The sequence below is a fragment of the Hibiscus syriacus genome, unplaced genomic scaffold (assembly GCF_006381635.1).
Source record: "Hibiscus syriacus cultivar Baekdansim isolate YM2019G1 unplaced genomic scaffold, ASM638163v2 tig00113124_pilon, whole genome shotgun sequence".
NCBI lineage: Eukaryota > Viridiplantae > Streptophyta > Magnoliopsida > Malvales > Malvaceae > Hibiscus > Hibiscus syriacus.
In genome coordinates this window covers 3,838,494-3,861,693 of record NW_024063444.1, presented here as the reverse complement: position 1 = coordinate 3,861,693, position 23,200 = coordinate 3,838,494, and the positions used below count along the sequence as shown (strand labels likewise).

Genomic DNA, 23,200 nt, shown 5'->3' with positions numbered 1-23,200 from the left:
ACTACATTGTTTTTAAAGAGAAAAGGTAAAGATTTATTAGTAGTTCAAATTTATGTTGATATAATATTTGGTTCTACTAATGATGTTCTTTGCCAAGAATTTTCTAAGCTAATGCAAAGTGAGTTTGAGATGAGCATGATGGGGGAGCTCTCATTTTTCTTGGGACTCCAAATCAAGCAAAGAAAAGATAGCATCTTCATTAATCACGCTAAGTACGCCAAAGATATGCTCAAGAAGTTTGGACTGGAAAATGGGAAACCTCATAACACTCCAATGAGCTCTTCAACAAAGCTTGACTTAGATGAAGGAGGTAAATGTAGATGTTAAATTATATAGGTCAATGATTGGCTCTTTGCTTTATCTAACTGCAAGTAGACCGGACATTATGTTTAGTGTTTGCTTATGTGCTAGATTTCAATCATGTCCTAAGGAATCACATTTACTAGCTGTTAAGAGAATCTTTAGATACCTTAAGGACACTCCTAGTTTAGGACTTTGGTATCCTAGAGACTCTAGCTTTAGCTTGCATGCCTTTTCTGATGCGGATTATGGAGGATGCAAATTAGATAGGAAAAGCACCTCCGGTACTTGTCAATTCCTTGGAAATATGTTGATTTCTTGGTTTTCAAAGAAACAAAATTGTGTTGCATTATCTACCACTGAAGCGGAATACATTTCAGCCGGTAGTTGCTGTGCACAAGTTTTATGGATGAAACAACAACTTTTTGATTATGGAATTGAAGTAGGTACCATTCCTATCAAGTGTGACAATACTAGTGCTATTTGTCTCACTAAAAATCTCCAACACTCTAGAACTAAGCACATTGAAATAAGACATCACTTCATTAGAGACCATGTCACTAAGGAAGATGTAGTTCTAGAATTTGTTGATACTTTGCACCAATTAGCGGATATCTTTACAAAACCCTTAGACAAGGAAAGATTTTGGACACTTAGGAGAGAATTAGGTTTGACCAATCTATCTTCACTTAGTGTTTAAAATAATTTTAGCACTTTTAATAAATCTTGAAAAATGCTTATAATAATAATTTTTGATTGCATTCTTGCTATTAGTTAGGGGGAGTTTGTGATTCTTAGTGAAAATTAATTTTATGTTCAAAAATCGATTAAAGATTAATTTAATTGTTTGAACATAATTAATTTTTGATATATGAGTTGCCAATACCACTAGAAAAGATTAATTTAGCATTTTGTGCTTAAAAAATCGGATTTTAGCATTTTGGTGCAGAGGGAATCGATCCCCCCCTGAGGGAACCGATTCCCCCTTTGAAGGGGAACCGATTCCCCCCACAGGGGAATCGATACCCCCATGGGGTTCTGTTAAAATCGGGCAGAACACCCCAAAATTCCCAAAACCCTTATATTTTCTTCAAACCGTTTCTCACCCTCCTCAAACACTCAAATCTCCTTTCTTGCCTCAAATCATCGATATTAATCAGAATTCGCTTCAAATATTATCTTCTAAACCTGTTGGAATCATTTAAATCGTGCAAACAACATCTAAATCCCCTCAATCTTCATCTTTCAAGGTAAATTTTTCTAAACTCTCTATTTCATTGTTTTTGAACATAGGATTGTTTTCAATTAGTTCTAGGTTGAAATAGTGATCGGGCATTGATTATTTAGGGATTAGAAACTAGATGTTACAACTAATTTCATCAAAAACACAAGAATTTTTCAAAATTTTTTAAATTTTCGAAGAAAAAAAATTGTTATTTTTCAAATTATTGTGTTTTGATTAAATTATGTTGTTGTTATGAAAAACTATACATATATTGTTTCTCAAAACCATATTTTTCAAAAGTTTTTCAAAAACTTTGCCCATTAGGATTGATTTAGAGAATCTTGAAATATTGAGGACTCATTTGAGTTTTGGGATTAATTGAATTGCATACATTTGTTTTAAAATTGCATGTTATTCTATCTATTCTGATTTCCTTCACCATGTCAAATCCTAAACGTCCTAGGTCTTCATCTAGTCGTTCTAGTCGTCAACCAAATCCTCCTCCTATTCCTCAAAATCCTATTCCAAATCTTGATCCTAACTTGACTATCCAAAATTCTTGTTTCAATCAACCGGGTCCTAAAGATTATCGTTATTGGTTTTACCAATATTTTGACTCGTATAAGATTAGGGAAGAACGTATCCCATCTCTTCAAACTATGGTTGATATTAACTTTAAATATCTCCCTATCTTGCACGAATGGAAATTTGATAAACTTTTCGAACTTGAACCCATTGTCTATCATCAACTTGTTCGTATCTTCTACTGTAATGCCGTTTGTATCAAAAATCGTGACAAAACCAAAACCATAGGAGTGCGTTCCTACCTCCTAGGTCAATATTTCCATCTTGATCCGGATTACATAGCCAATGCCTTAGGCTTGGACAATGAAGGTTTATCAAACGAAAAACAAGTTTTAGGCTCACGATATAAACGGAATGATAGTGCAAGTGTTTTAGATCTCCATGAGCGTTTCCTTCATCTCATGATCACTTGGAGGTTTCGACCATCCGGGGGTCGATATTCAACTCTTAGAGCTTTAGATCTTTGGTGGTTGCACTGTTTTGAAAACAATATAAAAATAAACCTCTCCGAGATTATCTTTACTGAAATTGTTGAAACCGTTAACCTAGTGCCAAATAAGAAACTTTGTTCTTCACTAGTTTACGGTTGTATTCTTAGTAATATCTTTTCTAAAGCTGAACTCTGAGTTGGTCTAGATGCCTCATTTCCTCTTAAGAAACAAATCAATCTTCTTTCTTTAACAAGAGCGGGATGGGTCAAAAATAAGGAAACCGGTGCATGGGTTCGATCTTCTACTCCGGGAGCTAGTTCTTCACAAGCTCCACCCGAAGCTGACGAAGATCCCGAGTTTGAACAATTAATGAGGGATATTGATGAAGCTGAAGAAGAACCTGAACAACCCGAGGAGCACGCACAACAATCGACTCAAATGCCTCCATATTTTCAATCCTTTATGGAGACATTTGATTTCCGTTATGCTACAATGGATTCGCGCTTTTCCTCTATAGAGTCTCATTTATCCACAATGGGAGCTCAACAATTAGAGATTCTTCAGGAGATGCGTGCAAACAATGAAGCAACCAATGCTCGTATTAATGAACTAACTCATGAAATGGCTGCTATGCGAGCCCGTTTTCCTCCTACCGATCCGGATGCTTGATTTTGTGTTTAGCTTTACAACTTTGAACAAAATGAATATTGTTTCAACATTTTGAATTGTTTGATTTTGTGGATTGTTGGATTTTGGATTTATGAATAGTGTGAACTTATATGTTTTATTCATTTTTGCATCATCATTAGCAATATGACCAATTTTGCCATATCACATTATTTATGAATATTGATTTATGAAACTAATGGCTAACATCTCTTTTGATTGTGATCTTAGCAGCTTAAGCTTATAATTAATAAATCAATTGGCTAAATGATTTCAAAACCTTGTTTTACAATGTCTTTTTGATTTAACAAAAAGGGGGAGAAGAATATGTGTTAAATGTTTTACATAATAAATTGAAGAAGTGTTAAATTAAGGGGGAGTAATTTCAAAACTTGATTTCAAAAATCTTAAAATTACTAAAATGTTTTGTTATATCAAAAAGGGGGAGATTGTTGAAACATTTTGATATTTCGATATAACAAATTAAGTTAAATGGATTTTAAGATTTTCCAAATGATTTTCTAAGTATATTCGATATAACTATTCGAATATCAAAACATTACTCCAAATATTTCAAAAATCATTTTTAATCCTTACTTAAGTGTAAAATTAAGTTTTAATCATAAAACAATTTCAAAATAATCTTACAAAGTATTTCGAACCAATTCAAAGCCAAAAATTACAGATTGCTTAGAGGGAACCGATTCCCCCCCATAGGAGGAACCGATTCCCCCTAAATGGTTTTGGCCCCGAGATTTCCAGAATGCTCGGAGGGAACCGATTCCCCCCATAGGAGGAACCGATTCCCCCCTAAACAGTTTTGCTCCGAGAATTCCAGTATGCTCGGAGGGAACCGATCCCCCCAAGGGGGTACCGATTCCCCCCTTGTACAACGGTCGAAATATTTGAATTTTACACTTAGGAACCGATTCCCTTCAAGGGGGAACCGATTCCCCCCACGCTCCAAGCTGTTTTATTAAATATTTTCACACTAAAACGGCTATAATATCTTCTCTAATCATCCCCAACGTTCAGAAGTGATCCAAGGTGTATTTAAGCAAGCTTAGAAGCCATTGATCAAAAACAAGAAACATCAAGCAACTAGAATCAAGAGAGAATCAAAGAGAAAGCATCAAACCTCAAGTTTGAGCATTTCAAGCCTATTTTTCATCCAATATTCATTTGCTTTCAAGAACACTTTTGTACTCAATTGTATTTATCTTTGAGTGTTCTTTTCTTTGTTCTAGAAGTGTGCAAACATCTTACCTTGTGAGGTTTTCTTATAAGTTTGCAAATTTGTAATCTTCTCTTTGGGAAAAAGAGTGTTCTCAAGAGTTGGGGTATACTCTTGAGGGATTTTGTAAGGTTATCTCTTTGGCCTCAAAAGAAAGAACAAATTAGTGAATTTGTTGGAAAATCCTTAGTGTGGATAGCTAAGGTAGTGGACGTAGACTTTGTTTGAGAAAGTTGAACCACTATAAATCGCTGTGCAATTACTTTTAATTTTCTGTAAAAGCTTCCACGAAATTTTTAATTGCCAATTCACCCCCCTCTTGGTCGATTCCATCGATCGATTAACTCAACAATCTGTCAATTTCTTTGACCTGAATATGGAAATACCCTCAACGCAGCAATCTATGCAGTACCCATTTAACATGATGCCTTCAAGTTCCAGGGGGAAGCATTCAACTGTGAGCTTCTTCGACCTCAATGTCGAGATGCCTTCAAGTTCAAGGGGAAAACATTAAACTACCAGCTTATTCGATCTAAATGTGGGCATCATGAAAGAACCCTCATTTCCACCAGAAGAACCTCTTCGTTATCCAGGTGCGGATGATGTTGAGACTAGACTATTCGTTCAACCAGAATCACCGTAGTTCAACATAGACTCCGATGACGATGATGTAAATGAAGTTCTCTCAAATACGGTACATACTGAACCTCCAGCAAACATGTATAAAGTTGACTATGGTGCAATGTACTGGCCATAATTTACATATATGACTAATGTTGGTGACTACGGATTTAAATCATCAGTCAATGATGGTGAGTTATATAAAGGAATGAAGTTTTCATCCAAAAAAGAAGCAATGATGGCAATTAAGAATTACAACATTCGTAATTTTGTTCAGTTCAGAGTCGACCATTCCACCACAAAAAAACATGTTTATCACTGTGTCCAACGTGATAACGGATGTAAATGGATGGTTCGTGTATCGAATAGGAAGAAGAAAAACAATATATGAGAATTAATAGCATACAAATGTCCTCATACATGTTGTGCTGAAAGGATCAACTAGGATCATCCTAACTTGGACTCCGACATTATCTGCCAAGCCATCATCCCCATGGTCAAAGCAAGCTCCCATATAGCTATTGTGGTGTTGATTTCAGCTATACAGTCGTAATATGGATATATCGTCTCATACAGGAAAGCATGGAAGACAAAACAGAATACCATTAAAAACTATATGGCGAGTAGGATGCATCTTACAATGAACTACCAAATTGGTTTACGGTAGTGCACAGATTGAATCCTGGGAAAATTGTCGACTTTGAAACTTGCCATGCATACCACAATGATCGAGTGCTTCGCGATCGATGCCAATTCTATTGGCTTTTTTGGACTTACCCATAGTGCATTAATATTTTGAAATACTACAAACCTGTGGTCCAAATTGATGAGACATCCTTGTATGGAAAATACAAGCAAGTTTTACTAGTTGCAGTTATCCAAGATGGTAATCGCAATATTTTTCCAGTTTCTTTTGCCCTTGTTGAAGGATGAGATACAAATTCTTTGATTTTTTTCCTTATAAACTTACGTTTATATGTTTTCACGAGGGGGAAAATCTGTGTCATTTTAAATCACAGAGTTGGGATCAAAGCAGCAATGGAGTCTTTGGATCCAATGTGGCAATCACCCTATGTCCAACATCGGTACTGTATCCGACACATTGCTGCTAACTATCATAGAAATTTCAAGAAGAATGATGAGCGTCAATTACTTGTGTGCATGGGTATGTAAAAATGCCAAAGTTTATTTCTCAATCATTTTCATTTTTTATGGAAACTTAATAGTAAGTTTTACATTTTATGCTCAGGTTACAAACTATTACCTGAAACATTTGAGTTTATGATTCAAGATTTGCGAGGAAATAACGAGGAAATATACAATTACATCAGCCTCATCAACAAAGAAATGTAGAAAAATCCATATGATAGTGGATATCGATATGGACACATGACGACCAACTTGGTCGAGGCTATCAATTCGACCTTAAAGGGGCACGCCATTTACCAGTAACGGCTTTGGTTAAAATGACGTATTTTCATTTGGCAGCACTTTTTACCAAGCTCGGGGGACAATCTCAAACTTGGATGAAAAATGGCCATGTCTATCACCCAAGATTAGTTGTAGATCTACAAAAAAGAATTGTTGCATCGAATGAAATGTCTGTAACAATCTTCTCTAGAACTCATGAATTACTTCGTGTCACAGATATGTCGTGGCCTCTTCAAGAGATTCAATCACTCATAATAATCATTCGCAGCCGAATAATGATCCACATAAATGGGTTCCGTACTGGGAATGCATCCACGTCAATCCTCCCATATTATTACCCACCCGATGTGCTTCAGCAGCCAATCGACTTTTTTTGCCTCGTCTCGTCGAGATTCTTAGGTGTTTCTGGAATAGATTATAAAAACCAAATTGGTAGAGCACGCGATCAGTAGGATGCCACTCGACAATAGCATAACATATCAGATTGACCATAACCATCCAGACATCTAATGGGCCTCTCAAGTGATGTGGGATGCAAATCCTCATTTCTTCAGTATAATAAGAAGCTCATTGAAACTAAAACAAATATATATAATTCTTATCAAAATAATATTTTAATTATATTATGATAATTAAAAGTAAATAATAAAATTTAAATACATACATCTGTATTAGTCTTCTGATCTATGAGTAGCCGAATTTCTTCCAATTCATTCGGTAAATCCTGATGATCTTTTCTTACACTTGACCACCTATTCAATGAAAAAACTTCATTATATACTCAACAAAATTATTTATATGCAAATTCAATATTGAAATTACATCAACAATAGCGAGAAGACCAACGGGTTTTTCACGACTGGACATAAAAAGGGCATGTGATACCACGCCCAAGACTGGTGAATAATGAGACAATCACCAATAGCATTTTTTTCTATAATCAGTTGCTTGACACATTTCCCTATACATAAATGTCAAACTGTAGAGCCCCAACTGAGTGTGCCAGCAACGTGAAAATCTACGAGGTGACGCAACCACATACAATGAACTTTGTTGCGCGATTTGTCGGGCATCTGGATATCTCCTATGAGTTGTAATATGCAAGCTCGAGCATACATTTTAACTTGTTCCTCGGAGGCGTCGCGACTCAAATGTGTAAAAGTTGTATCCAACCAATTTAACAGTATTCGACCACCGTTGAAATTAGGCGGGACACCTCCAAGATACTCATCGCACAAGGAATGTCAGTCGCTATCTGTCACCCCAGAAATCACATCTCTATCTACCAAAAACCCCAAATATATGAAAATATCCTCCGGCATAATTGTGTACTCTCCACACGGAATATGGAATGTGTGCGTTTCTAGTCCCCACCTCTCAACCAGTGCAGAAATAAGGGTGGATTCAAGGTTACACTGTCCTTCATATTTCGCTAGGTAACCGAATCTATCCTCGGCTAAATATGGCCAGACGTGAGTAGGTATCTCTAACTTAACGTTACGAATGAATGAATATAATATATGGTCTCTCTCCTAATTTAATAAATAGTTTACAAATTAAAATATAAACTAATACCAAAAAAATTAAATAAATAAAATATTCACAATAACTAAAACAAAAACACAATTTAAAATTGTTACTTATAGGTAAAATGCCTCGAAAGATGATTTTTATCTAAACGTAACAATCCGCCTTCTATTTTATAACTGTAAAAAGTAATTAAAAAATTAGTAAAATAAAATTTAATAAAATAATAAATTATTAAATAATTATAATATAGTAGAAAATATTTTTACATCCCTAATATAAAGATTGATAATAGGAAGAATGAGAGAATTTGAGATTTTAGTGTGGTTTGAAGGTTATATTAGGTGTAGTATTTATATGGAGAGGGGAGGGGAAAACGAGTGATAATTAATGTGGGAGGCGGAAAGTTAAGGAAATAATCCGCGTCTTTCGTACGTGTCAGAACCCCTCGAAGACGCAGATGACGATACGATTTTTATTACGTGTTAGAAAGGGTGCTAGGTCGATAATATTTGAGGAAAATATGTCTGACATGTAATTATTCCGTATAAGGGTGATATTTCGGTAAAAATGTCTCTTCCTCTTGGGTTACTTTACTGTCTGTATGTACCCATAAAAGACGGAGACAGAGAGAGAAACAGAAACAAAGAGTTTTAGTGAACTGAATTGTTGCTTCTTTCATCATTCAATAATCTGCTCCTTCCTCTTTATCTTCATCTCTATCTCAGATTCCATTTTTACAAGTGAAAAAAATCAATTTCTGAGAAAGAATTCAACAACAAAAAGGAAAAAAAAGATGTCGACAAAGTCCGAATCCGATATCACAAGCATAGCTCCATCGTCGCCGTCAAGGTCTCCAAAACGTCCAGTATACTATGTCCAGAGTCCATCTCGAGACTCTCACGGCGGCGACAAGTCGTCGACGATGCAACCGAGTCCCATGGAGTCACCTTCACACCCTTCCTCCGTCAGACGCCATTCGAGGAACTCGTCGGCGAGCAGATTCTCGGGGATATTCTGGTCGTCCTCCGGGAGGAAAGGTGGCTGGAAAAGGAATGATAAAGGGTGGCCTGAGTGTAAGGTGATAATGGAAGAAGGGTCGTATGATAAGTTCGAGGATAATGCCTTCAATAGGCGTTTCCAGGCCCTGATTGCTCTTTTTACCTTTGTGGTTTTGTTCATGGTGTTTTGTTTGATTATTTTGGGTTGCCAGTAGGCCTTTCAAAGCTGAAATCGTCGTCAGGGTATGTCACTTTTGTCAAGATTGTCTTAAATTATTGACATCAAATTTCTATATTCGGTTACGAACTTCGAAGTATATGAATTATTTTAGAAAAATCAGATTTATATTCGAGTATTGTAGATCTTTGTTTTTACTCGTTGGATTGACCGTGATCGTTGTTCAGGACTCCAAACGAGACTAGTCAAATTTGAATATTGATTCGAAAATTTGAGAACTTAAAATTGGAATTCAAATCTAATTTTAAATTCAAGTTTAAAAGAATGTGAAATTAAAATATTTTTAAATTTAATTCGATTAAAGTTTGAATTCAGAATACGTCTATACTCAAACTTGTAAACTTGATTGTAAACTCGATTAAAATATGCTCAAATTCGAGTATGTTTGATTGTAAACTTGTAACGCAATGAAGTTAAGGTCTTTATGGAATCAATCGCAGTTGAAATATTATCAGCCACGGAAGAGCCGTAGGACTGTATCAACTGCGTTGGAAGGGGAAAAGGTGCCACTTTATGGAGCTTAACGTTTACACAACATGGAGCTGCCGAAGTTCCATTAATGCTAAAGTTTGAAGTCCGATCGAGAGGGAATGTCGTCGGGAAACTCGTGAAAACGAGGAACCGGAAACAAAGTTCTTGCCCTCTGGTCATCGATTCCGTGAAAACAATGCTCATTAAGTTCAAGAAAGACGAATGCACGTACGAGTGAAAGCCGTTGTCGTCTCTTTGCTGCCACTCTACCATTAAATCTCCGACATCGGTTATCGCTCGTCGAGCGATAAAGGTGTTCCATTGTCCCTCTTTTCTTCGTTTTTCTTTGTGTCCTCTGTGAAGGGTGTAAATGTTTGTTGTTTTGTGTAGTATTTTGAGTTCCTTTTTTCCTGGAAAATAAACGAATGTATAGACGACATAAGAGGTTCTTTGTGGTTGGTTTTTCTTAGGGATGTTCAATGTAGGGGAGATTTCAAACATAACAGAACAAGAATAAAGACATTATTTTTAACTTCAGTAATTGAATAACTAAAAAACGTAATTATTTTTAGAAAATAAATTATATACTGTAACCATATTCTCTTATTCTAATTTAAGAAGTCTTTCTCCTAATATAAAATTGTAGTTCTCAAATCACTACCATGACCACCACTGCATCAGGTATTCCAACTTCATCTTCTTCATCGGAATGTGTTAGAAAAATGCTTTAATCCGAGAATGAACGAGTTTACTGTCTTAAGATTGTTGACTGAAGTAACGATCTGATACAAAATTAAACCTGAGCAAATCAAACAAAGTAGTTATACTTCATAGAGTAAATTAAAATTAAATAGAAATAAAAATACTCATTTTATTTTGATCAGTTGAGATCGGAATTAATTGAGGCATGTTGCTACAAAGTTTTCTTAAGACAGATTTTCGGCCAGGTGCTCGAGTTTGTTGATCATCTGTCTCCCAGGACACAACAACTTATAATCAGCTACAATAACACATCTACAGAGATCACGAACGATCATTGCCTTCGACTATCATCTGAAAACTAGTGGAAGAAAAGAATATTTTCTAAGGAAAGAAAATATTTTTCAAGAAAAGAAAAGTTCTTGAATTTTGAGGTGTAAACTTGTGTTTAACCTAGCATATTAACTCACTATTTATAGGGGATTTTCAAGAGAGATTTAATCCAACCATATATTTTTTAATATTCAACATCAAACAGATAATAATATCTTTTAATTTGAAATATTCAAAAGATAAAACTCATTTTATCATTTAAACTTAAATATATATTATTTTAATTGAAATATACAAAAGTATATAATTATCTTTAATATTCAAAGAAAATACAATTCATCGTTTATGATCTATTTTCATTTATTTTTGTAATATGAGAATTACCTTCTCAAGACACACCCACATTTTCAAGTGTTTGTATGATACATGTTTTCAACCTTTTCATAACTCATATGTTGTCTTGTCTTTTTTATTTCCTGTGGACCTTATTTTAAAGCTAAAGAGTTGACAGAATAATTTCTCTCTCCTCCACATGTTCTGTGACGGCTCAAAACTTCTTAGCATTACTTTCATTGTTTCCTTTATTTTAGAAGAATATAGTGATGTCACTTCATGAGTAATATCATGTTGTGCACACTTCTTACCATCTTAATATATTTATTAAGTTGGTTTTCAACTTCATGTTTATAGAAAATAATTTTTTTCTATAACTTCGTTTTGCTTTTTTAACAAATACACATAACATTACCTTTTCTATCATCAATGGAGATAATAAAGCATTTATTCTCCCTCGTCTATGTCATTATTACGAAGTTTAAGAACTTGGTCAGTAATAATTCATTAGTACCAGTATCTTTCGTTTCGTATCTATGTTTCAATTGTACATCTTGTATTGTGTATCCGATAATACATTCAAAATTATTTCCAGCATAGAAAGTCATAATACTTCCAAGATCCGATAACAATGTTTACCTAATCCTCTCTAATAATAGAAGGATCATCTCACATTTAGTCAGATTCACCATTATCAAATAAAATAACATCTTATGTTATCACATCTTGAAATTCTATTCATAGAATTTTACAAGTTTCTATCGTGGCTCACGACCACCGACAATCACGATTTTGTTTAACACACGAAACTAGAATTAATAATAATTCATGTTAGTGATGTGTTAGTATACATGGAATAAGCAACGGATACTTGCTGTAAATTGGCTGATTAGCTGTAAATTTTAGCTTGATTTTTGGTGGTATAAAATCTGTTTTAAATCCCATTAAATCAGTGATTAAATTGATTTGTTGATAAATGAATATACGCCATTTTCAGGCCAGATTCATAGATGATACAACTTCCATCCAACCTTATCTTTTGGACAGCTTTCATTCTTGTATTATCCAACCGTTTTAGCCAAGATTTCAGCAACTGTAATTGCTGCTTTAATGGTATTTTTCCTTTTTAAAGTTGCTCCCTTCCCTATAAATACCGAACCATTTTTCAATAGTTTGCAACAGTAAAAAACAAGAAGCTTTTCTAAAAGCAAATTCATTTCAGTTTCTTCACTCTATCAAAGCTTTTCTATTTCATCATTTCGTTCAAGAAGAGCAATACCACCGTTTGGTCCACTCTAGATTGTGGGTGTACGTTTTCTAAAGAGGCTATACTAGTTTTGAGGGCATCTTCTAGTGCAACGATTACTCCAATTAGGCTAGATTTGCTTATAAGACAGTGATTTACCACAACACAGTTTGCATATAATTTTTTATTATTACTTTATTCATTTTCATGTCTATGCTAAACATCTCATTTTACAGTCCTTATTTTCAACAATTCCAACAACAAACCAAAATTAAATTATGATTTATTCTATCAATAAAATTTAATAATGAACTAAAATTCTGAAACAAATTAGTAACACGATTGTTACTTTCCAATGATTTCTACAGAAATCAAATAATTCTGTTACGCGACAGAATTCAAATTCCAATTGATTTCAAAAATCAAAGATTCCAATAAACATAAAATTAATTCTTGTGCGGATTGAATTAAAATTCTGAAACAAACTCAGAAACCAAAGTTACCTTCAAGACAATTTATGTTATACAAATTTAACCATTTTGAGGTTTTAGCAAACCCATTAAGACGGCATGATAAATCCTAAAACAAATTTATTTGCTTCATCGCTTTCCCATGGTATCTGAACCATTTTAGATTAAAGAAAGGTAAAGAAAGAATTTCAAATCCTTTTGAATTAAAGGGAAATATTCAAATTTTGCCTACATGATTGACTTTATCGTTGGCAACCAAACTTGAATTCTTTATTAACTTCACTGTTAACGTAAACCATCAATATTCAAAGTGTGTCCCCACAAAGTACGCAACCACAAAAATCTTGTAAAGATTTTGGAATCCAATTATTTGAAATCTATACAGAAATTAATGGAATCATATCTCAAATTAAAATTAAATTAAAAAATATCCCTTAAATAATTTGAAATTCATAAATTCAAAAATTGAAGGAAACTTATTTTTGATGTAAATTTCTCTTGATTTTCACTCAATATTTGTTTTGTCAAATTTTTGGCACTTCCCTTGTAAAAATATTAAACTTTCAAATTTTATATTATTTTAGAAAAATAAGAAAATAAAATATGTTTTAAGATTGTTAGAAAAACACGTTAATCCGAGAATGAACGAGTTTACTGTACTAAGATTGTTGACCGATAACAATTTGAGACGAAATCAAACTTGAGAAAATCAAACAAACTAGTTAAACTTCGTAAACTAAATTAAAATTAAATAGAAAGAAAAATATTTCTTTTATTTTGATCAGTTGAGATCGCAATCAGTTGAGGCCTATCGCTACACAGTTTTCTTAAGACAACTTTTTGACCGCTTCTTTGTTGCTCGAGTTTGTTGGTCGTCTGTCTCCCATGATACAACAACTTATGATCAGCTACAGCTGTAGAGATCACGAACGATTATTGCCTTCGACTATCACCGGAAAACTAGTGGAAGAAAAGAATATTTTCTAAGGAGAGAAAATGTTTTTCAAGAGAATAAAAGTTCTTGAATTTTGTGATGTAAACTTGTGTTTAACCTAGCATATGAACTCACTATTTATAGAAGATTTTCAAGATACATTTAATCTAACTAGATATCTTTTAATATTCAACATCAAACAGATAAGAATATCTTTTAATTTGAATATTCAAAAGATAAAATTTCTTTTACCATTCAAACTTAAATAGATATTATTTTAATTTGAAATAAACAAAAATATATAATTATCTTTAATATTCAAAGTTAAAAAGACAACAAATATATTTTTAAATTGACATATTAAAAGAGTAATTATCCTACTAATATTTAAATTAAATAATATATTTAATTTGCAATAGTCAAAAGGAATATAAATTTAATATAAATATTAAAATCATCAATTAAATTCACTCTTTTTCTAACAGAATGGTCGATGGCGGAGGCGACTTTGAGGCAGGCTTTGTGTATGGAGTCCGGCAAAAGAGTGCAATCACCTTCAACATCCCTCATTATTTACTCATCATTTGACCCATCATACATGATAAATTAGCTATGAAGAGTAAGATGATCTCTTGAGATTTACCAGTTTCGGGTGGACGCCGGATTAAAATTTTCTGTTCCGAATGAATTTATAAAAATTTTAGAGATGAAAATAAACTATCATAGAAATATAAAAAAATATTTAAAATATATGAGAATTTAAAATTTTCAGTAAGAACGATTGTCCCAATCTATCCCTTGGGTCCTTCTCTGAGTGAATGTTTACTTCGAGTAGGAGGGATTGAAGTTCGTGAGCACCTTTCTTTGGTGTTTTGTTCTTAGCATAAAGCTTTGAATTGGATTCAAAGGAAAGGCAGAGGTAAACATTTTTTTCGACAGTATTCGACTTACGTGGAATGCTGTCATTTACATGATTTGGCAGGAAATGAATGCTAAGGTTAAAATTTCAATGTTTACACAACATAAAAGTGCTCGCAAATGAATTGAAAGGTTGAATTAAGTTGGACCTTTTTTTAGCCATAAAAGCTCATGCATTTTGCCCATTAGGTTATCTCCGCCAAAAGTTCACACGACACATAATGAGAAGTTCCATATTTATTACAGAATTATAGGTGGCATAAACATAGGACGTAGTAGGCATGGTACAATTAATCTTTTAACATGACCATTGACTAACCAACAATCATTTCTTTTGGAAAAATTGAAAGAAATACACAAGAGGAGGATCACTAACCAACTTATGATACACAAATCCAATCTTTATAGGACTACATCATCCCTAGTTTATTACTAGTCGTCAGAACCTGCAACTTTAACATATAGAAATGAGAAATCTACTGCAGCTGTTTCCGCGTTTTGATATATGAAGCCCCATCTGACGATGACTCGTTTAACATTCACAGCCTGTAGATCTCTGAGGCCGTCCTCCGCCAGCAACATCAATGGTTTCAGGAACGTAGCTTTCATCATGGAAAAAAAAAGTATTGAAATAAAACAATTTGCAAGGACTCTGGTAATGCAACCCTTTTCGTAGGCTTTCAAATGGAATCATATGCACACACGTATTTATGGAAATTATATTTAACCCAACCAAGAACAATTCGTTATATAGACAGACAAACATAAGGGATGAAGCAACTTTTATGAAAAAAATCTCCAGAAAAACTCCTATTTCCTGCTGATTAGCTTTTCAGCTATATAAGGCTCAATTAGTTCATTCACTGCTCACCTCCAGTGCACTAAAGAGACACTTAAGTTATGGCCAATAATGGTGTGTAGATAGGTGATCACTCAAAATGAACCCTCAAAACAAGTTCCTAGGAAATGTCTTAATCCAAATAGCATTGAATTGCAATTGAAAAAGGTCGTCCATCATAGAAAGGTCAGATTCTTTGAAGAAAGATACATTTTGGTGCGTAAACATTTTGTTAGGCATTATCTTTCTGTTCAGGAAGCGTTAACATATGCAAATACTTACATTTCTTCTCCAGGTTCATTCTTGAGAGCATTTTTGGTTATGCACTCAAATGCAGAATCAACATTGAATCCTTCTTTTGCAGAGGTCTCAAAATATGGTATGTTTCCCTTTGATGCACACCATGCCTTTGCTTTCTTTTCAGAAACCTAAACCAGAGAGAAATAACCTCATTCATACACTATACGAAAACAAACACATTTACACTCCCACATGATACTGCAAAACATGAAGAAATCTGTAGAAAATAGGACGGTCAAGAGGGTGGAGACATTTTTACAACTCGATTGTTCCCACCATCAACATCAACCTTGTTTCAACCTTGTTTCCCAGCACAACAAATGGAAAGTTTTCAGGGTCAGATGGACTCGTCTGAATGCTCAACCAAAAAAATAACAACATTAGTCATTCTTCCAATTAAGATACTCTATACGCCATTGGACAGAATATTACCTGAATCAGAAACTCTTCTCTCCAGTTGTTAAGATTATCAAAGGACTTCATGACATTAACATCATGCACAAGTACACAGCAATCAGCACCCCGATAGAAAGCCACACCTAAACTTTGAAATCTTTCCTGACCGGCAGTATCCCATATCTATGCACAAAATCAGAAAAACGAGTATGACACTAAGAAATGTAAATAAAGTTTATATCTCTATTTTTCAACCGAATCGAATATCTTTGCAGAGTACAGAAAAAGGTGGGCTTAGTTCCTACGGTTGACATTTGACAATAGCTAAAATCAAACAATATATAAACTTATACAAATGCTAAAATCCGCATTCCATTATCATCATTAGGCACAACAGAAACCACAATCCATAGCAACTAAGATATATCTTCAAGTTGACTGTTTTTTACCTGCAATGTAAAGAGTTTATCTTCGAATTGAACCTCTTTTGTCAAAAAAATCGGCTCCTATAGTCGTTTTGTACTGATTACTGAACTTACGATTAACACACCTAATTCCAATAAAATTAACAATTAACCAATACATAAGAACCAGCAATCGAATATGCAAAATTAAAGAGTTAGATAAAGGGGAAAAAAAAAGAAAATCTAAGGATTTCAGTTTTAAAGCTTACTGATTCATGAGAGATGTCTTCCCAACCCCAAAAACAAGAGAAGACAAAAAAAATCGAAATTACAATTAAAGAACAGCAAATTAATTGTGATTAAATTGGAAATGCAGCAGAATTAGCAAGATCTTCGAATTCAAATATGCGAAAATAAATAAAACTTCAAAAAAAGTAAAGATGAGTATAAAGCTTACCCGCTGTCACCGAGAATTATGACCTTTAAAAGCATACGCCGACTATAAGCCATTGAATCAGATTTGAGATTTTTTTTAAAGTAATTGCAGGGAAATTATGAGATTTTATATATTTTTGTAGATCTTTGGTCAGAGAACAGAGAGATTATAAAAGAAAAAAATAGAAAAAGTAAAAGAAAAACTGTGGCTGTTAATTTAATTTGTTCTGTTTTGCAAGAAAACCAAATTGATAGTTTTTTTCAGCAAACGGCAAGACTGGTTGATAGGGGTGTAAAATGACCTGACATGTAAAATTGATTGAAATCGACTCGAGCTGTTTTTTACATGCGCTGTGGTGATCCGAAATCGACTCGAGTCGGAACTGGTGTTGATCTGAATCCGAGTTAGACATGAAAATTGTGGATATGAACCCGACCTGCATCATCTCTGAGAACGACATGAACCCGAATTGAACTTAAAATATGATGCCCGAACCCGGACTGAATCCCACTGATATGAACCCGAACCCTAGATTGACCTGATAAATAACTGGTATTACCCGACCTGTTTTCAACCTGACATGTTTTCAACCTGACCTGTAAATGATCCGACTTGTTAATGATCTGATCTGATATTTACCAACTTATATATTACCATAGACAAAATTATGAGATTTTAATAAAATTATGAGTTTTTTAGTTTATGATGTAATTAAAAAATTAATATGATTACTTTTTAAATGTTATAATAAAATATTTATTAATTAAATTAATAAATAGACCTATTATATAAAATTATTTAATAAAATAATAAAATAATTTAAATATAAATTAGATAAAACATAATTAATAATGAAAAGGAAAATTAATATAGTTTAATTTATATAAAGAAAAAATAATATTAATAATGAAAGTATTTATTATGTAATATATATTAACGTTTTACATTATTAATATAAATAATTTTAGCAATACATTAGTTTACATAGGCCCAATACATAACCCACTCTTTTATTACAAATATATATACATTAATGTTAGTCCATTTACATTAAGTTTTATGGTTTAGTGTTTAGTATTTATGGTTTAAATTTTAGGGTTTAGAATTTCTATAAACTATATAATTGATTACTTTATATAGTTATGCATAGTGTTTCTATAAACTATATAAGTAATTTACTTTATATTTATATATATATATATATATATATATATATATATATTATACATGGTTTATACATACATATTGTATAAAATTATTTAATAAAATTAATAAAATTATTAAAATGTCAATTATATAAAACATGATTAATTAGGTGTTAAATAATTAGTATGTCACATTGCATATTATATGGTTCATAAATAGTAGTACATGTCATATTAATTTCATTTGCATAATTAGTATTTTAGTTGCATGTTAGGTTAATTCACATTAATAGTCCATTTATTTTATTGTTATGAATAAGTAATAATAAAACCCAAAAATAATTTATAGAAAATTAAAAGAAATTAGAATGTATACAAGATTAAATTGCATTGAATTTAAAATTCAAGAAGATATTTACAATTAAACCATGACTAAAATGAAAGAAATCAAAAATCAAACATAAGTGGAAAAATGATGATTGTTGGAGGAGCATGAGCCTAATTAACCCAAAATATCTTTCCAAATAAAATCTCAATTCTCAATTTCCCTCCAAATTTTTCTATTCCCTCTAAATTTCTCAATTTCCCTCTAAATTCTCAATTTCTCTATATTCTCAAAATACATAGGACGTAGTAGGCATGGTACAATTAATCTTTTAACATGACCATTGAATAACCAACAATCATTTCTTTTGGAAAAATTGAAAGAAATACACAAGAGGAGGATCACTAACCAACTTATGATACACAAATCCAATCTTTATAGGACTACATCATCCCTAGTTTATTACTAGTCGTCAGAACCTGCAACTTTAACATATAGAAATGAGAAATCTACTGCAGCTGTTTCCGCGTTTTGATATATGAAGCCCCATCTGACGATGACTCGTTTAACATTCACAGCCTGTAGATCTCTGAGGCCGTCCTCCGCCAGCAACATCAATGGTTTCAGGAACGTAGCTTTCATCATGAAAAAAAAAAACAAGTATTGAAATAAAACAATTTGCAAGGACTCTGGTAATGCAACCCTTTTCGTAGGCTTTCAAATGGAATCATATGCACACACGTATTTATGGAAATTATATTTAACCCAACCAAGAACAATTCGCTATATAGACAGACAAACATAAGGGATGAAGCAACTTTTATGAAAAAAATCTCCTTCAGAAAAACTCCTATTTCCTGCTGATTAGCTTTTCAGCTATATAAGGCTCAATTAGTTCATTCACTGCTCACCTCCAGTGCACTAAAGAGACACTTAAGTTATGGCCAATAATGGTGTGTAGATAGGTGATCACTCAAAATGAACCCTCAAAACAAGTTCCTAGGAAATGTCTTAATCCAAATAGCATTGAATTGCAATTGAAAAAGGTCGTCCATCATAGAAAGGTCAAATTCTTTGAAGAAAGATACATTTTGGTGCGTAAACATTTTGTTAGGCATTATCTTTCTGTTCAGGAAGCGTTAACATACGCAAATACTTACATTTCTTCTTCAGGTTCATTCTTGAGAGCATTTTTGGTTATGCACTCAAATGCAGAATCAACATTGAATCCTTCTTTTGCAGAGGTCTCAAAATATGGTATGTTTCCCTTTGATGCACACCATGCCTTAGCTTTCTTTTCAGAAACCTAAACCAGAGAGAAATAACCTCATTCATACACTATACGAAAACAAACACATTTACACTCCCACATGATACTGTAAAACATGAAGAAATCTGTAGAAAATAGGACCGTCAAGAGGGTGGGAGACATTTTTACCACTCAACTGTTCCCACCATCAACATCAACCTTGTTTCCCAGAACAACAAATGGAAAGTTTTCAGGGTCAGATGGACTCGCCTGAACGCTCGACCAAAAAAATAACAACATTAATCATTCTTCCAATTAAGATACTCTATACGCCATTGGACAGAATATTACCTGAATCAGAAACTCTTCTCTCCAGTTGTTAAGATTATCAAAGGACTTCATGACATTAACATCATGCACAAGCACGCAGCAATCAGCACCCCGATAGAAAGCCACACCTAAACTTTGAAATCTTTCCTGACCAGCAGTATCCCATATCTATGCACAAAATCAGAAAAACGAGTATGACACTAAGAAATGTAAATACAGTTTATAACTCTATTTTTCAACCGAATCGAATATCTATGCAGAGTACAGAAAAAGGTGGGCTTAGTTTCTACGGTTGACATTTGACAATAGCTAAAATCAAACAATATATAAACTTACACAAATGCTAAAATCCGCATTGCATTGTCATCATTAGGCACAACAGATACCACAATCCATAGCAACTAAGATATATCTTCAAGTTGACTGTTTTTTACCTGCAATGTAAAGAGTCTATCTTCGAATTGAACCTCTTTTGTCAAAAAATGGGCTCCAATAGTCGCTTTGTACTGATTACTGAACTTACGATTAACATACCTAATTCCAATAAAATTAACAATTAACCAATACATAAGAACCAGCAATCGAATATGCAAAATTAAAGAGTTAGATAAAGGGAAAAAAAATCTAAGGATTTCAGTTTCAAAGCTTACTGATTCATGAGAGATGTCTTCCCAACACTAAAAACAAGAGAAGACAAAAAAATCGAAATTACAATTAAAGAACAACAAATTAATTGTGATTAAATTGGAAATGCAGCAGAATTAACAAAATCTTCGAATTCAAATATGCAAAAACAAATAAAACTTTAAAAAAAGTGAAGACGATTATAAAGCTTACCCGCTGTCACCGAGAATTATGACTTTTAAAAGCATACGCCGACGAGAAGCCATTGAATCAGATTTGAGATTTTTTTAAAGTAATTGCAGGGAAATTATGAGATTTTATATATTTTTGTAGATCTTTGTTCAGAGAATAGAGAGATTATAAAAGAAAAAAAATAGAAAAAGAAAAACTCTGTGGCTGTTAATTTAATTTGTTCTGTTTCGTAAGAAAACCAAATTGATAGTTTTTTCAGGAAACGGCAAGACTGGTTGATAACAATATTAGCATTCCAAAAGTACCCCCATATTTATGTTGAATTCAGGATTTATTTATTTTATTGAATATAAATTTTGAAAAAATGAATTATGTTTTTTAAACATATTTTTTCAATAAAATAAATACACATTATAATTTATTTATTTATTTATTAAATTAATTTTATAAAATTTATAATAGATATTGTAATATTTTACTTTTTATAATTACATGAAATTAATATTTAATATTACTTAATTTTTATAATTATAAATAATATAAACAATGTATGTTAATTATTTTATAAATACAATACTTTTTATATTTTCTCTTTGGGTAAACTACACAAATGGTCACTAATGTTTGAGTATGTTTTCATTTTCACTATTGATGTTTCAAAAATCACAAATCGGTCACTAACGTTATCGTTTGTTACAAATTTTTTTATTACCTTCCTAATATATGTATAAAATATAACCCATTCAATTTCTAAAACGGATTACTAATCCTTAACTTTTCGAGGAATCCTTCACCAGTGGTTGTGAATGATTGATTTTTCTCAATTTTTTCGACCTTGGTTCCGTAGGAACAAGTCAGAAAGATTGAGAAGTAGAACCATATGATTTGATTCGTTCTCCATAGCCATGAGATGATCATCTTAAGGTGATCCTTTTGTTGACGGATGCTCCTATTACACTCATAGTCTTTGAATGATAAGAACTAACTATGTAGCATATATATTGAGAATTCAAGTATTGTATACGTCATTAGTCTGATCTTTTGTAGGAACTACCCGTAATAACAAAATTATAAATGTTAACAATTGTTTACTGGAGTAACAAAATTCTGATGTGGCACGCTAACTTGCTAATTTAGCAATTGTGTTGTCATGCAAGGTCGCCCTTTAAGTCCCCCATACTAAGTTAGAAAACCAATGTCCTTTGAAACCCCTCGACCACCCAAAGAAATGATTTCTCTGGCTACCCTCCAAAGATCCCCCATAATCATCATCTTCTTTTCTCTTCTCCACTGCCTCTCCACTTTTAAAAACTCTCTTGCTTCTCCTCATACTCCTTTGCCTCCTTCCTCTATTCTCTACTTTTTCATCAAATACCAATCTTTTTCCCTTTTATCTTTCTTTCTTTTTCCTCTATTTTTTAAAAGAAATTTATACGCTTTGTTTGGTGGGGCAAACAGACCTACTGTATTGTTGGTAAAATTGACTGCAAAAGCACACTGTTAGCACTGACAAAAAATAAATAAAAATAAATATTTGATCAACCGAAATCGTGTCTTGGTAAAAACCACCGCATTATAAATGAATTTTCCCCGATGTGTGTAATCGCTCAAATAGGTGGATCGTCCCCCGAGGTTAACATGGTTATTCCAAATTTTGTAAACCTAGAACCGAAATGGACTGCTGGTAGTACTACTCCTCGCCGGAAATAATTAGAAGCTTAGAAATCTTTGAGAGAGTTGAGATATGTTTGATTGAATTGGTGAGTTGATAGTGATATGAAGCTATCTATTTATAGGCTTGGTTTAGGGGTAAATTCATCAAAAGCAAAACCATATATAAATCTGATTAATTTCTAAATTTAATCTCCTGTTTGAAACTTTTGAAATTAAACGAATGAATCTGGACTTTAACCCATCCAGATTGGTAGCTTATTATTCAGCTGTTTGTAACGTTTGTAATTACTCTTGTAACTTGTGTAATTACACTTGTAACTGGTGTAATAAACAATCCTTTATTCACTTTGAACAAGGCAGAAAAAACATCCAGGTACATTCAAACATTCACAAATTAAAATTCAGAAACTGCTTGTTTGAATTTTAAATTTCAGAAATCAATACAACTAATTAAATAGTTTTTACAAAATCAATACAAATTTAGTAGCCTATAAATACCAGACAAAATTTTTCACATTTTTTCATTTGTTCTTTCAAAGAAAAATTCCCTACGAATTTCTCTAAAAAGATAGAAACTGTGTGGACATGTCGAAGATACGTATTGCCACGAGCCTCGACCTCGAC

General features: G+C 32.9%; 3 pseudogenes; 1 reads left to right on the top strand and 2 right to left on the bottom strand.

The window, feature by feature from the left end:
* Positions 1–8,663: 8,663 nt before the first annotated feature.
* Positions 8,664–9,983, top strand: LOC120185846 (annotated as a pseudogene).
* A 4,904-nt stretch (positions 9,984–14,887) lies between these two features.
* On the bottom strand, positions 14,888–17,214 carry LOC120185557 (annotated as a pseudogene).
* A 1,694-nt stretch (positions 17,215–18,908) lies between these two features.
* LOC120185558 lies at positions 18,909–21,221 on the bottom strand (annotated as a pseudogene).
* Positions 21,222–23,200: the final 1,979 nt, after the last annotated feature.